Source organism: Cherax quadricarinatus, chromosome 7 (genome assembly GCF_038502225.1).
Source record: "Cherax quadricarinatus isolate ZL_2023a chromosome 7, ASM3850222v1, whole genome shotgun sequence".
In the NCBI taxonomy this organism is placed as follows: Eukaryota; Metazoa; Arthropoda; class Malacostraca; order Decapoda; family Parastacidae; genus Cherax; species Cherax quadricarinatus.
Window position 1 is genome coordinate 60,799,244 of NC_091298.1, and position 14,448 is coordinate 60,813,691.

The window sequence follows — 14,448 nt, forward strand, 5'->3', positions numbered from 1 at the left end:
GGTGGTCAGTCCCTCAGTCTGGAGAAGAGCATTGTTCCATGGAATGAAACAATATGTTTCATTCAATATTGTTTCATTCCATGGAACAATGCTTTTCTCCAGACTGAGGGACTGACCACCTCAAAACTTTAAGGGTGATGGACTGATTACATCGTCTTCAAGTATCTTCTGCTTCTATCAACTTTTCTGTACTCGACTGAAGAAGCCTACTGTGTAGGCGAAACGTTTCGAAATAAAGATACCTAACTGTTGCATATGTGTCTTACCTTGATCTCGGTTGCTGGGGAAAATACCAGGTTAGGACGTACAATCCAGAACCTTTGAGGTGCTTCGGGTACCAGAGGTATAACCACCTCAGCGCCAGATATCACTAAGGAAATATGTGGCATCTGTAGCGGATTTCACCCAGCCAAGGACTGCGTGAGTACACTGAAGAAAGGTGAGGCTATGGAACCCCGGTGTCGTAACTGCAGCAAGAAGCATCATGCTTAGAACCTGCACTGCCCAGAGAGGCTCCCCCCATGTCAGGGCAGCATGGAAAACCACGGTTGTCCAGCCTCCAACATCAAGTAGAATCCTCACCACTGAGCAGCAGCCTCGCCCAGAGGAGGCTACAGCATTACGGAATTTAGGGCCAATTTCAGCGACGAAGGAAGCCGAGGAAGCATCAATGATGGGGTCGCGCTCTTTGTCAGCTAGCCTTCGATACTTCTGCTCAAATTCCCACCCGACAACGGTAGCCAATGGGCCTCGTGCCACAAGAAGAGACTATAACCAACGCGTCAACTCTAGCACAGTCACCAGTGAGCCCAAGAGAGCAAAGCAGGACATCCCGTTTTACACCTGAGTCAACAAATGATATCGACAATCACTACGTACTTCATCGATATCATATGCGACCTGATAGACTAAGAAGAAGATAGAGACATTCAGAACTATTGTGAAGACCTTTGTGAATATATATGCATGACGGACATAACAGAATGAATGCATTTATCAGCAAATTTACTGGACCACTCAACACAGGACCAAAGATGGGAGGTCTGATGGCCTTATTCCGTTGTTAAACATAAAATGTTTTGCTGTGGAAGGCAGGGACTAGAGCAACACCCTGATCACGGCCACACACCAACTTAATTAGATAGACAACTCCTTAGAGATCTTCAGATGGGTCATCTTAGGATTAAGACCCGTGTTAGGACGTAGTTCCTGACGAAACAGTCAGTCAATTGTAGTGTTGGACAAAGCTCCAAATGTTTTGTAACGGCTTTTTAACGGCTTGACAAAGCTCCAAATGATTTGTAACGGTATTTTAACGGCTACACAAAGCTCCAAATGATTTGTAACGGTTTTTTAACGGCTTCACAAAGCTCCAAATGTTTTGTAACGGCTTTTTAACGGCTTGAGAAAGCTCCAAATGTCGCATTAGTTACACTTCCGTCCTTGATCTTGTTGAACTAAATGAATCAGAGAAGGTAGAAAACATATGATGTGTACATAGTTACAAATGTTCCCGCACCTACCAGAAAAAGGTCTGATGGTTCTCGTGCAATTTGCAACTACACAGTTGAGAGAAACCTTTTTCAGCACCTTTGTACATGAAAACATTGATTAGAAACCTTCTTGATGCAAGAACAGTTCCTTGTTTCAGCATCATCACTAATAGAGATCAGTGTTTCACCACAGTGACTTCATCAGTCCAGTAGAGAGAAGAACGGTAACGATCAGGAGTTTGAGGCAGTCAGTTCCTCACACTGAAGTCGAGGTAATAAATCCATCAATCAAGATTGATGGATTGATTACATCGTCTCCAGGCTGAGGGACTGATTACCTCAATCATCTCATCTTCGTTATTCTTTGTATGGACTGATGAAGACACTGTGTGGTGATACGTTTCCACAGTAAAGATACCTAAGTGTTACACATGTTGTACATGTGTCTTCAAGAAGACACTGGACAGACACCTGACGTCGGTACTTGACCAGCCGGGTTGTGGTACCTACGTCAGTATGCGTGCAGCCTGCAGTAACAGCCTGTAAAGTAAAAGGACACAATTGCAACTAATGTGACATTTTATTGTGGCAACGTTTCGCTCTCCAGGAGCTTTGTTAAGCTTGACAAAGCTCCTGGAGAGCGAAACGTTGCCACAGTAAAATGTCACATTTTACTATACATATTGTCGGCAATTCTACCAACATATATACAGTAACAGCCTGGTTGATCAGACCCTGATCCACCACTAGTCTCAGACCTGGCCGCGGGGGCGTTGACCCCCCGAAACCCTCTCCAGGTAAACTCCAGGTATCACTAATAAACATCAAAAGAACCACTATATAACACAATATTTTAACTGTTTACAACTGAATAACTACAAGTTATTACGCATAACTCTGCGATATACTTTGTATTAGTTATAATGTTAACTTACACAAGTTTTACCGGAGAAGTTTAACTTCCTTTGAGAAGGAACTTCGGAAGAATTCTGGACAGTTGAGGGGTTACAAACGCTTAGAAAAAGTTAAGAACCACTGTAGTTTAAGTGATTGCTTTAAAGGGGGCGGTTTATAATTTAATTTAACACCCCTCTTTCCCCCCCCGTAGGGGATGGTATTGAGGGTGTGAGGGGAAAGGGAGAGGAGGGGAAGGGGTTAGAAGGGAACTAGAGGCTTGGTGGTAAGGGAGAGAGGAGGACTTTTTCAGGGAGGGAGAAACCTCTACAGAAATGGAAAGCGTTACTTAAATGGAAAGAGGGAAGAGGGGGAGGATAAGAAAAGGTTCCTGGTGGAAGAGGAGAGAGGGGGGGGGAGAGAAACGTAACTGCTAATTTCTGAAGAATCTGATTCAGGAACTAGCTGGCCTGACCCAGGGGGAATTCCTGGAGAGGAGTCGGTTCTTTCGACCCTCAACTTTACTGGAAGGCGGCCCACCCACTGCCTGAGAATATGAGAGAGAGAGAATAAAGTGCAGGGTTTTGAGTAAAAATAAAAAGGTGTGTGTGTGTGTGTGTGTGTGTGTGTGTGTGTGTGTGTATGTGTGTGTGTGTGAGTGAGTGTGTGTGAGTAATGGGAACATGTTGGTGGTGATGGGACGGCCCAGAAACTTTAAAGATTTTGGATGAAGAAGATTTAAGACTTTGAGTGGACCATTATTGGGCCATCTGTGTTGCCTGTGGTTGCTTGTGTGGTAGGTTGGTTGTGTGGTTGCTTGTGTGGTAGGTTGTGTGGTTGTGGTAAGTTGGTTGTTGTGTGGTTGTTGTGGTAGGTTGGTTGTAGTTTCGTGGTTGTGGTAGGTTGTGTGGTTGTGTTTCCGATCTGTGATCTGACCAAACATTGGCATCATTGTCTCAGGAGTGTGAGTGTCTGGTGCAAGTCCTTCAGCACTACCAAGGGTCTTCTCTGTTGGCACCAGTGCCGGATCAACCAGGCTGTGATGGACGTGTAGGTCAGCAGACCGCCAGCACCAACAGCCTGGTTGACCAAGCAAGCACCAGACAAACCTGACCCAGGACCGGGCTACGATAGAAGGAAAAACTGTTGAGATTGTATACAGATATACACCAGATTATTACACTCCTTACCTATCTAACCCTACACTCCCTTACCTATCTCACCCTACACTCCCTTACCTATCTCACCCTACACTCCCTTACCTATATCACCCTACACTCCCTTACCTATATCACCCTACACTCCCTTACCTATCTCACCCTACACTCCTTACCTATCTCACCCTACACTCCCTTACCTATCTCACCCTACACTCCCTTACCTATCTAACCCTACACTCCCTTACCTATCTCACCCTACACTCCCTTACCTATCTAACCCTACACTCCCTTACCTATCTCACCCTACACTCCCTTACCTATCTCACCCTACACTCCTTACCTATCTAACCCTACACTCCCTTACCTATCTCACCCTACACTCCCTTACCTATCTCACCCTACACTCCCTTACCTATCTCACCCTACACTCCCTTACCTATCTCACCCTACACTCCTTACCTATCTCACCCTACACTCCCTTACCTATCTAACCCTACACTCCCTTACGTATCTAACCCTACACTCCGTTACTTATCTAACCCTACACTCCCTTACCTATCTAACCCTACACTCCCTTACGTATCTAACCCTACACTCGGTTACTTATCTAACCCTACACTCCCTTACCTATCTAACCCTACACTCCGTTACCTAACATTACCAACCTTTCGCCTACCTTATTGTTACCTTGAGCAGGATTGTAAATACTACTGATAATGAGCAGTATATGTTCTCTGTAATATTTCTTGTAAGTTGTCACACAAGAAAGCAAATAAAATCCCAGCAATCAATAATTATTCTGGTCCCGAAGAAAACAAATTGAGTAATATTACTCTCACGAGGGACATGATTATCAAAGAACTGGGAAAAGTGTAATAAAATAAGTCCCAGGGCCCCGACGAACTGTGTTCAAGGGTACTTAAATATTGCAGGTTGGAACCTAGAACCTTGTATCTTGGTTAACTCGTCAAGCCAAACTGGTATTGTGCCAGAGATGTGGAAGATGGCTAACGTAATTACCATATTTTAATCGGGATTAATCAGTTCCCTCTAACTACCGTCCAAAACATTGGATGCAGCAGAAACTGATGAAGAATATGATGTAGTTTATAGGGATTTCAGTAAGGTCTTCAATAGAGTGCCTCACAAAGGCTCGTGGTATAGGAGGTAAAGTTCTAACATGGACCGAGGCATGGGTGAGCAGTAGAAGGCAGCGAGTTTGCATTAATGGGGTCAAGTCTTAATGGGGACCGGTCACTAGTGGCGTTCCCCAAGGATCAGTTTTTGGTCTACCGTTGTTCATAATTTAAATTAATGACCTTGAAGGAATAAAGAGTGACATGAGTAAATGGGCCGATTAATAGATTCTGAAGAGAACAACAGTGAACCGTAGCAAGATTTAGACAAATTAAAGTCATGGTCTGAAAAGTGGCAGAAGCAGTTCAGTGTGGACAAGTGTAAAGTCCTAGTCCTCGGGAAAGGTAATAACCCGTCATAGTTATAAACTAGGCGATATAGAGCTTAATCACGCAGAATATGAAAAAAGACAACATTAATTGTAAGTAGAAATCTGAAGCCAAGACAATAGTGCCTAAGTGTGCGCAATAAGGCTAATAGATGTACTTGGATTTACATCAAGAAGTGTAAGTAATAGAAGTCTGAAAGTTATTTTACATCACTAGTAAGACCTCACAGAATGGACAATAAATTGGAGAATATATAGAGAAGAATGACGAGATTAATCACCTGTATAAGGAATCTCCCATGTTAGGGTAGACTGAGAACCTTGACTCTTGAGTGACGTAGAATGAGAGGAGATATTATTCAAGTTGATTAGTGGATGAACATTGAGACACTTAAGCAACATATTGGAATGTTTAGGTAAGAATGTCTGGAATAATAATATTATTCCAGACAATGGAACAATACTCTTTTCCAGACTGAGGGACTGACCACCTCAAAACTTTAAGGGTGATGGACTGATTACATCGTCTTCAAGTCTCTTCTGCTTCTGTCAACTTTTCTGTACTCGACTGAAGAAGCCTACTTTGTAGGCGAAACGTTTCGAAATAAAGATACCTAACTGTTGCATATGTGTCTTACCTAAACAACCTGTCGGTATTTTATACCATTTTATTGTCAACATATTGGAATCTTTTTCAAAGAAACGTTTCGCCACACAGGTCTTCATCAGTCCAATACAAAGCACAAAGGTGTAAGGAGAGGAGGAGTTTGAGGTAATCAGTCCCTCAGCCTGATTACCTTAAACTCCTCCTCTCCTCGCACCTTTCTACTTTGTATTGATAAATTAGACAATGTGCAACTCTTGGGTATCTTTATTGAGGAAACGTTTCGCCACACAGTGGCTTCATCAGTCCATACGTAGGAGAAACTTGAAGAATAGGAGGAGAATGAGGTAATCAGTCCCTCAACCTTGAGTCGATGTGTTCAGTCCATCAGTCTTGAATAGAATACGGCATATCAGCGGAGAAGCAGCTTATAAACCGTATGGCAGGAGAGGTGCAGCAGTCATAGGTGGTGTCACATTTGTTCAATGTGGAAGTAGGTCGTGCCCAAGAATTAGGCAAGCGAAGAATTCCTAAGTATTAAGATCCCAAGAAGTTGCAGTGTCTGACAGATTTGTAGATGAATGGTTCAGAGAACCTCAACCTCAAGGTTGAGGGACTGATTATCTCATTCTCCTCCTGTTCTTCAAGTTTCTCCTACGTATGGACTGATGAAGCCACTGTGTGGCGAAACGTTTCCTCAATAAAGATACCCAAGAGTTGCACATGTGTCTAATTTATCAACATGTCGGTTCTCTGAACCATTCATCTACAAGGTATTGGACTGATAAAGCCACTGTGTGGCGAAACGTTTCTTCAATAAAGATTCCAATATGTTGCTTAAGTGTCTCAATTCTTCAACTTGTCGGTTTTCAAAACCATTTAACACATTGATAAGTGGATGATGGGCATAAACAGAGGCGATATCAAGTACTGAGGATGTCGAATTAAGAACCCGAAATAACGATTTTGAACATCAAAGTGGTATAAAATACCGACAGGTTGTTAGGTAAGACACATGCAACAGTTAGGTATCTCTATTTCGAAACGTTGCATACGTGTCTTACCTAACAACCTGTCGGTATTTTACACCACTTTGATATTCACTCTGTCAAACACTGCAACACAATGGTATCGATATTGGTACAGAATAAAAAAAAACAACTTGGACAACTACTAGTGAGAATGGCTGGATTTGAGAGGGACGTGACCTCCCAACGACTACATTCTTAACTCTACTAGCGGCCTACATCTCACCTCCTGGCGGTATATAAGGCTCCATCCTGTCACTTCATCTCCATATTGTTTCAGACTATGGAACAAGACTCTTCTCCAGACTGAGGGACTGACCACCTCAAAACTTCAAGGGTAGATGGACTGATCACATCGTCTTCACGTCTCTTCTGCTTCTGTCAACTTTTCTGTACTCGACTGAAGAAGCCTACTGTGTAGGCGAAAGGTTTCGAAATGAAGATACCTAACTGTTGCATATGTGTCTTACCTAACAACGATTTTAAATTTGATAAGATTAGACTTAGAGAGGACGTGAGTACCGGTTTTCAAACAGTGTTATCGATGCGTGAAACAATCTGCCCAGTAGGGTAATAGAAGTTAAAACCTTGGGTAGCTTTAAAAAGAGATTGGGCAAATATAAGAGTGGGAGGGGCTGGGTTTGATTGGTGTCCGGGGAACGGAAGTAATTCATGGGTGGCTTTGGGAAAAGGGTTGGACAGATGTGTGTGTGTGTGATTTTGAGAAGAACTTGCCTTGTATGGGCCAGTAGGCCTGCTTCCGTGTTCCTCCATTATGTTCATAGCTTACTGCTAGCACAGCTTACTGCCCTGTCAGCACAGCTTACTGCCACGTAGCCTACTACCAGCACAACTTATTGCCACGTAGCCTACTGCCAGCAAAGCTTACCGCCACGTAGCCTACTGCCAGGCACAGGATACTGCCACGTAGCCTACTGCCAGCACAGCTTACTGCCACGTAGCCTACTGCCAGCACAGCTTACTGCCACGTAGCCTACTGCCAGCACAGCTTACTGCCACGTAGCCTACTGCCAGCACAGCTTACTGCCACGTAGCCTACTGCCAGCACAGCTTACTGCCACGTAGCCTACTGCCAGCACAGCTTACTGCCACGTAGCCTACTGCCAGCACAGCTTACTGCCACGTAGCCTACTGCCAGCACAGCTTACTGCCACGCACCCTACTGTCAGTACAGCTTACTGCCACGTAGCCTACTGCCAGCACAGCTTACTGCCACGTAGCCTACTGCCAGCACAGCTTACTGCCACGTAGCCTACTGCCAGCACAGCTTACTGCCACGCAGCCTACTCTCAGTACAGCTTACTGCCACGTAGCCTACTGTCAGTACAGCTTACTGCCACGCAGCCTACTGTCAATACAGCTTACTGCCACGCAGCCTACTGTAGGTACAGCTTACTGCCACGTAGCCTACTGTCAGTACAGCTTACTGCCACGTAGCCTGTCAGTACAGCTTACTGCCACGCAGCCTACTGTCAGTACAGCTTACTGCCACGTAGCTTACTGCCAGCACAGCTTACTGCCACGTAGCCTGCCAGCACAGCTTACTGCCACGTAGCCTACTGCCAGCACAGCTTACTGCCACGTAGCTTACTGCCAGCACAGCTTACTGCCACGTAGCCTGCTGCCAGCACAGGTTACTGCCACGTAGCCTACTGCCAGCACAGGTTACTGCCACGTAGCCTACTGCCAGCACAGGTTATTGCCACGTAGCCTACTGCCAGCACAGGTTACTGCCAGCACAGCTTACTGCCACGTAGCCTACTACCAGCACAGCTTACTGCCACGTAGCCTACTGCCATCACAGCTTACTGCCACGTAGCCTACTGTCAACACAGGTTACTGCCACGTAGCCTACTGCCAGCACAGCTTACTGCCACGTAGCCTACTGTCAGCACAGCTTACTGCCACGTAGCCTACTGTCAGCACAGGTTACTGCCAGCACAGCTTACTGCCACGTAGCCTACTGCCAGCATAGCTTACTGCCACGTAGCCTACTGCCAGCACAGGTTACTACTAGCACAACTTACTGCCACGTAGCCTACTGTCAGCACAGGTTACTGCCAGCACAGGTTACTGCCACGTAGCTTACTGCCAGCACAGCTTACTGCCATGTAGCCTACTGCCAGGACATGTTACTGCCAGCATAGGTTACTGCCAGCATAGGTTGCTGCTAGCATAGGTTACTGCCAGCATAGGTTACTGCCAGCATAGGTTGCTGCCAGCATAGGTTACTGCCAGCATAGGTTGCTGCCAGCATAGGTTACTGCCAGCATAGGTTACTGCCAGCATAGGTTACTGCCAGCATAGGTTACTGCCAGCATAGGTTACTGCCAGCATAGGTTACTGCCAACATAGGTTGCTGCCAGCATAGGTTACTGCCAACATAGGTTGCTGCCAGCATAGGTTACTGCCAGCATAGGTTGCTGCCAGCATAGGTTGCTGCCAGCATAGGTTACTGCCAGCATAGGTTACTGCCAGCATAGGTTACTGCCAGCATAGGTTACTGCCAGCATAGGTTACTGCCAGCATAGGTTGCTGCCAGCATAGGTTACTGCCAGCATAGGTTACTGCCAGCATAGGTTACTGCCAGCATAGGTTACTGCCAGCATAGGTTACTGCCAGCATAGGTTGCTGCCAGCATAGGTTACTGCCAGCATAGGTTGCTGCCAGCATAGGTTGCAGCCAGCATAGGTTACTGCCAGCATAGGTTACTGCCAGCATAGGTTGTTGCCAGCATAGGTTGCTGCCAGCATAGGTTACTGCCAGCATAGGTTACTGCCAGCATAGGTTACTGCCAGCATAGGTTACTGCCAGCATAGGTTACTGCCAGCATAGGTTGCTGCCAGCATTGGTTGCTGCCAGCATAGGTTGCTGCCAGCATAGGTTACTGCCAGCATAGGTTATTGCCAGCATAGGTTACTGCCAGCATAGGTTACTGCCAGCATAGGTTGCTGCCAGCATAGGTTACTGCCAGCATAGGTTGCTGCCAGCATAGGTTGCTGCCAGCATAGGTTGCTGCCAGCATAGGTTGCTGCCAGCATAGGTTGCTGCCAGCATAGGTTGCTGCCAGCATAGGTTACTGCCAGCATAGGTTGCTGCCAGCATAGGTTGCTGCCAGCATAGGTTGCTGCCAGCATAGGTTGCTGCCAGCATAGGTTACTGCCAGCATAGGTTACTGCCAGCATAGGTTACTGCCAGCATTGGTTGCTGCCAGCATAGGTTGCTGCCAGCATAGGTTACTGCCACCATAGGTTACTGCCAGCATAGGTTGCTGCCAGCATTGGTTGCTGCCAGCATAGGTTGCTGCCAGCATAGGTTACTGCCAGCATAGGTTGCTGCCAGCATTGGTTGCTGCCAGCATAGGTTGCTGCCAGCATAGGTTGCTGCCAGCATAGGTTACTGCCAGCATAGGTTGCTGCCAGCATTGGTTGCTGCCAGCATAGGTTGCTGCCAGCATAGGTTACTGCCACCATAGGTTACTGCCAGCATAGGTTGCTGCCAGCATTGGTTGCTGCCAGCATAGGTTGCTGCCAGCATAGGTTACTGCCAGCATAGGTTACTGCCACCATAGGTTACTGCCAGTATACAATCAATAAAGCATCTAAACTATTGACAACACTTCGAAACACCTGGAATGTATTCTCTTGAAGGAGAGAGAGAGAGAGAGAGAGAGAGAGAGAGAGAGATTGAATTGGACAGGTTGTGGAAGATAGTTCCTAATCAGCTCCCTCTCTCTCTCTCTCTCTCTCTCTCTCTCTCTCTCTCTCTCTCTCTCTCTCTCTCTCTCACACTTTTACGTAACACTGCTGCTGCTTGCTGCATCAGTCACTGCTGCTGCTTGCTGCATCAGTCACTTCTGCTGCTTGCTGCATCAGTCACTGCCGCTGCTTGCTGCATCAGTCACTGCCGCTGCTTGCTGCATCAGTCACTGCCGCTGCTTGCTGCATCAGTCACTGCCGCTGCTTGCTGCATCAGTCACTACCGCTTCTTGCTGCATCAGTCACTGCCGCTGCTTGCTGCATTAGTCACTGGTGCTGCTGCATTAGTCACTGGTGCTGCTTGCTGCATCAGTCACTGCCGCTGCTTGCTGCATCAGTCACTGCCGCTGCTTGCTGCATCAGTCACTGCCGCTGCTTGCTGTATCAGTCACTGCCGCTGCTTGCTGCATTAGTCACTGCTGCTGCTTGCTGCATCAGTCACTGCCGCTGCTTGCTGCATCAGTCACTGTCGCTGCTTGCTGCATCAGTCACTGCCGCTGCTTGCTGCATCAGTCACTTGTGCTGCTTGCTGCATCAGTCACTTGTGCTGCTTGCTGCATTAGTCACTGGTGCTGCTTGCTGCATCAGTCACTGCCGCTGCTTGCTGCATCAGTCACTTCCGCTACTTGCTGCATTAGTCACTGGTGCTGCTTGCTGCATTAGTCACTGGTGTTGCTTGCTGCATCAGTCACTGCCGCTGCTTGCTGCATCAGTCACTGCCGCTGCTTGCTGCATTAGTCACTGGTGCTGCTTGCTGCATCAGTCACTGCCGCTGCTTGCTGCATCAGTCACTGGTGCTGCTTGCTGCATCAGTCAATGCCGCTGCTTGCTGCATCAGTCACTGCCGCTGCTTGCTGCATTAGTCACTGGTGCTGCTTGCTGCATCAGTCACTGCCGCTGCTTGCTGCATCAGGCACTGCCGCTGCTTGCTGCATTAGTCACTGCCGCTGCTTGCTGCATCAGTCACTGGTGCTGCTTGCTGCATCAGTCACTGGTGCTGCTTGCTGCATCAGTCACTGCCGCTGCTTGCTGCATTAGTCACTGGTGCTGCTTGCTGCATTAGTCACTGGTGCTGCTTGCTGCATTAGTCACTGCCGCTGCTTGCTGCATCAGTCACTGGTGCTGCTTGCTGCATTAGTCACTGCCGCTGCTTGCTGCATTAGTCGCTGCTGCTTGCTGCATCAGTCACTGCTGCTGCTGCTTGCTGCATCAGTCACTGGTGCTGCTTGCTGCATCAGTCACTGGTGCTGCTTGCTGCATCAGTCACTGGTGCTGCTTGCTGCATCAGTCACTGGTGCTGCTTGCTGCATCAGTCACTGGTGCTGCTTGCTGCATCAGTCACTGCCGCTGCTTGCTGCATCAGGCACTGCCGATGCTTGCTGCATTAGTCACTGCCGCTGCTTGCTGCATCAGTCACTGGTGCTGCTTGCTGCATCAGTCACTGCCGCTGCTTGCTGCATTAGTCACTGCCGCTGCTTGCTGCATTAGTCACTGGTGCTGCTTGCTGCATTAGTCACTGCCGCTGCTTGCTGCATCAGTCACTGGTGCTGCTTGCTGCATTAGTCACTGCCGCTGCTTGCTGCATTATTCACTGCCGCTGCTTGCTGCATTAGTCGCTGCTGCTTGCTGCATCAGTCACTGCTGCTGCTGCTTGCTGCATCAGTCACTGGTGCTGCTTGCTGCATCAGTCACTGGTGCTGCTTGCTGCATCAGTCACTGCCGCTGCTTGCTGCATCAGTCACTGGTGCTGCTTGTTGCATCAGTCACTGGTGCTGCTTGTTGCATCAGTCACTGGTGCTGCTTGCTGCATCAGTCACTGGTGCTGCTTGTTGCATCAGTCACTGGTGCTGCTTGTTGCATCAGTCACTGGTGCTGCTTGCTGCATCAGTCACTGGTGCTGCTCGCTGCATCAGTCACTGGTGCTGCTCGCTGCATCAGTCACTGGTGCTGCTCGCTGCATCAGTCACTGCCGCTGCTTGCTGCATCAGTCACTGCCGCTGCTTGCTGCATTAGTCACTGGTGCTGCTTGCTGCATCAGTCACTGCCGCTGCTTACTGCATCAGGCACTGCCGCTGCTTGCTGCATTAGTCACTGCCGCTGCTTGCTGCATCAGTCACTGGTGCTGCTTGCAGCACCAGTCACTGCCGCTGCTTGCTGCATCAGTCACTGGTGCTGCTTGCTGCATCAGTCACTGCCGCTGCTTGCTGCATTAGTCACTGGTGCTGCTTGCTGCATTAGTCACTGGTGCTGCTTGCTGCATTAGTCACTGCCGCTGCTTGCTGCATCAGTCACTGGTGCTGCTTGCTGCATTAGTCACTGCCGCTGCTTGCTGCATTAGTCGCTGCTGCTTGCTGCATCAGTCACTGCTGCTGCTGCTTGCTGCATCAGTCACTGGTGCTGCTTGCTGCATCAGTCACTGGTGCTGCTTGCTGCATCAGTCACTGGTGCTGCTTGCTGCATCAGTCACTGGTGCTGCTTGCTGCATCAGTCACTGGTGCTGCTTGCTGCATCAGTCACTGCCGCTGCTTGCTGCATCAGTCACTGGTGCTGCTTGTTGCATCAGTCACTGGTGCTGCTTGTTGCATCAGTCACTGGTGCTGCTTGCTGCATCAGTCACTGGTGCTGCTTGCTGCATCAGTCACTGGTGCTGCTTGTTGCATCAGTCACTGGTGCTGCTTGTTGCATCAGTCACTGGTGCTGCTTGCTGCATCAGTCACTGGTGCTGCTCGCTGCATCAGTCACTGGTGCTGCTCGCTGCATCAGTCACTGGTGCTGCTCGCTGCATCAGTCACTGGTGCTGCTTGTTGCATAAGTCACTGGTGCTGCTTGTTGCATCAGTCACTGGTGCTGCTTGCTGCATCAGTCACTGGTGCTGCTTGTTGCATCAGTCACTGGTGCTGCTTGTTGCATCAGTCACTGGTGCTGCTTGTTGCATCAGTCACTGGTGCTGCTTGCTGCATCAGTCACTGGTGCTGCTCGCTGCATCAGTCACTGGTGCTGCTCGCTGCATCAGTCACTGGTGCTGCTCGCTGCATCAGTCACTGGTGCTGCTCGCTGCATCAGTCACTGGTGGTGCTTGCTGCATCAGTCACTGGTGCTGCTCGCTGCATCAGTCACTGGTGCTGCTCGCTGCATCAGTCACTGGTGGTGCTTGCTGCATCAGTCACTGGTGGTGCTTGCTGCATCAGTCACTGGTGGTGCTCGCTGCATCAGTCACTGGTGGTGTTTGCTGCATCAGTCACTGGTGCTGCTTGCTGCATCAGTCACTGGTCGTGCTTGTTGCATCAGTCACTGGTGGTGCTTGTTGCATCAGTCACTGGTGCTGCTCGCTGCATCAGTCACTGGTGCTGCTTGCTGCATCAGTCACTGCTGCTTGCTGCATCAGTCACTGGTGGTGCTTGCTGCATCAGTCACTGGTGCTGCTTGCTGCATCAGTCACTGGTGGTGCTTGTTGCATCAGTCACTGGTGGTGCTTGCTGCATCAGTCACTGGTGGTGCTCGCTGCATCAGTCACTGGTGCTGCTTGCTGCATCAGTCACTGCTGCTTGCTGCATCAGTCACTGGTGCTGCTTGCTGCATCAGTCACTGGTGCTGCTTGCTGCATCAGTCACTGGTGCTTGCTGCATCAGTCACTGGTGCTGCTTGCTGCATCAGTCACTGGTGCTGCTTGCTGCATCAGTCACTGGTGGTGCTCGCTGCATCAGTCACTGGTGGTGCTCGCTGCATCAGTCACTGGTGCTGCTTGCTGCATCAGTCACTGGTGCTGCTTGCTGCATCAGTCACTGGTGGTGCTCGCTGCATCAGTCACTGGTGCTGCTCGCTGCATCAGTCACTGGTGCTGCTCGCTGCATCAGTCACTGGTGGTGCTCGCTGCATCAGTCACTGGTGCTGCTTGCTGCATCAGTCACTGGTGCTGCTTGCTGCATCAGTCACTGGTGCTGCTCGCTGCATCAGTCACTGGTGCTGCTCGCTGCATCAGTCACTGGTGCTGCTCGCTGCATCAGTCACTGGTGCTGCTCGCTGCA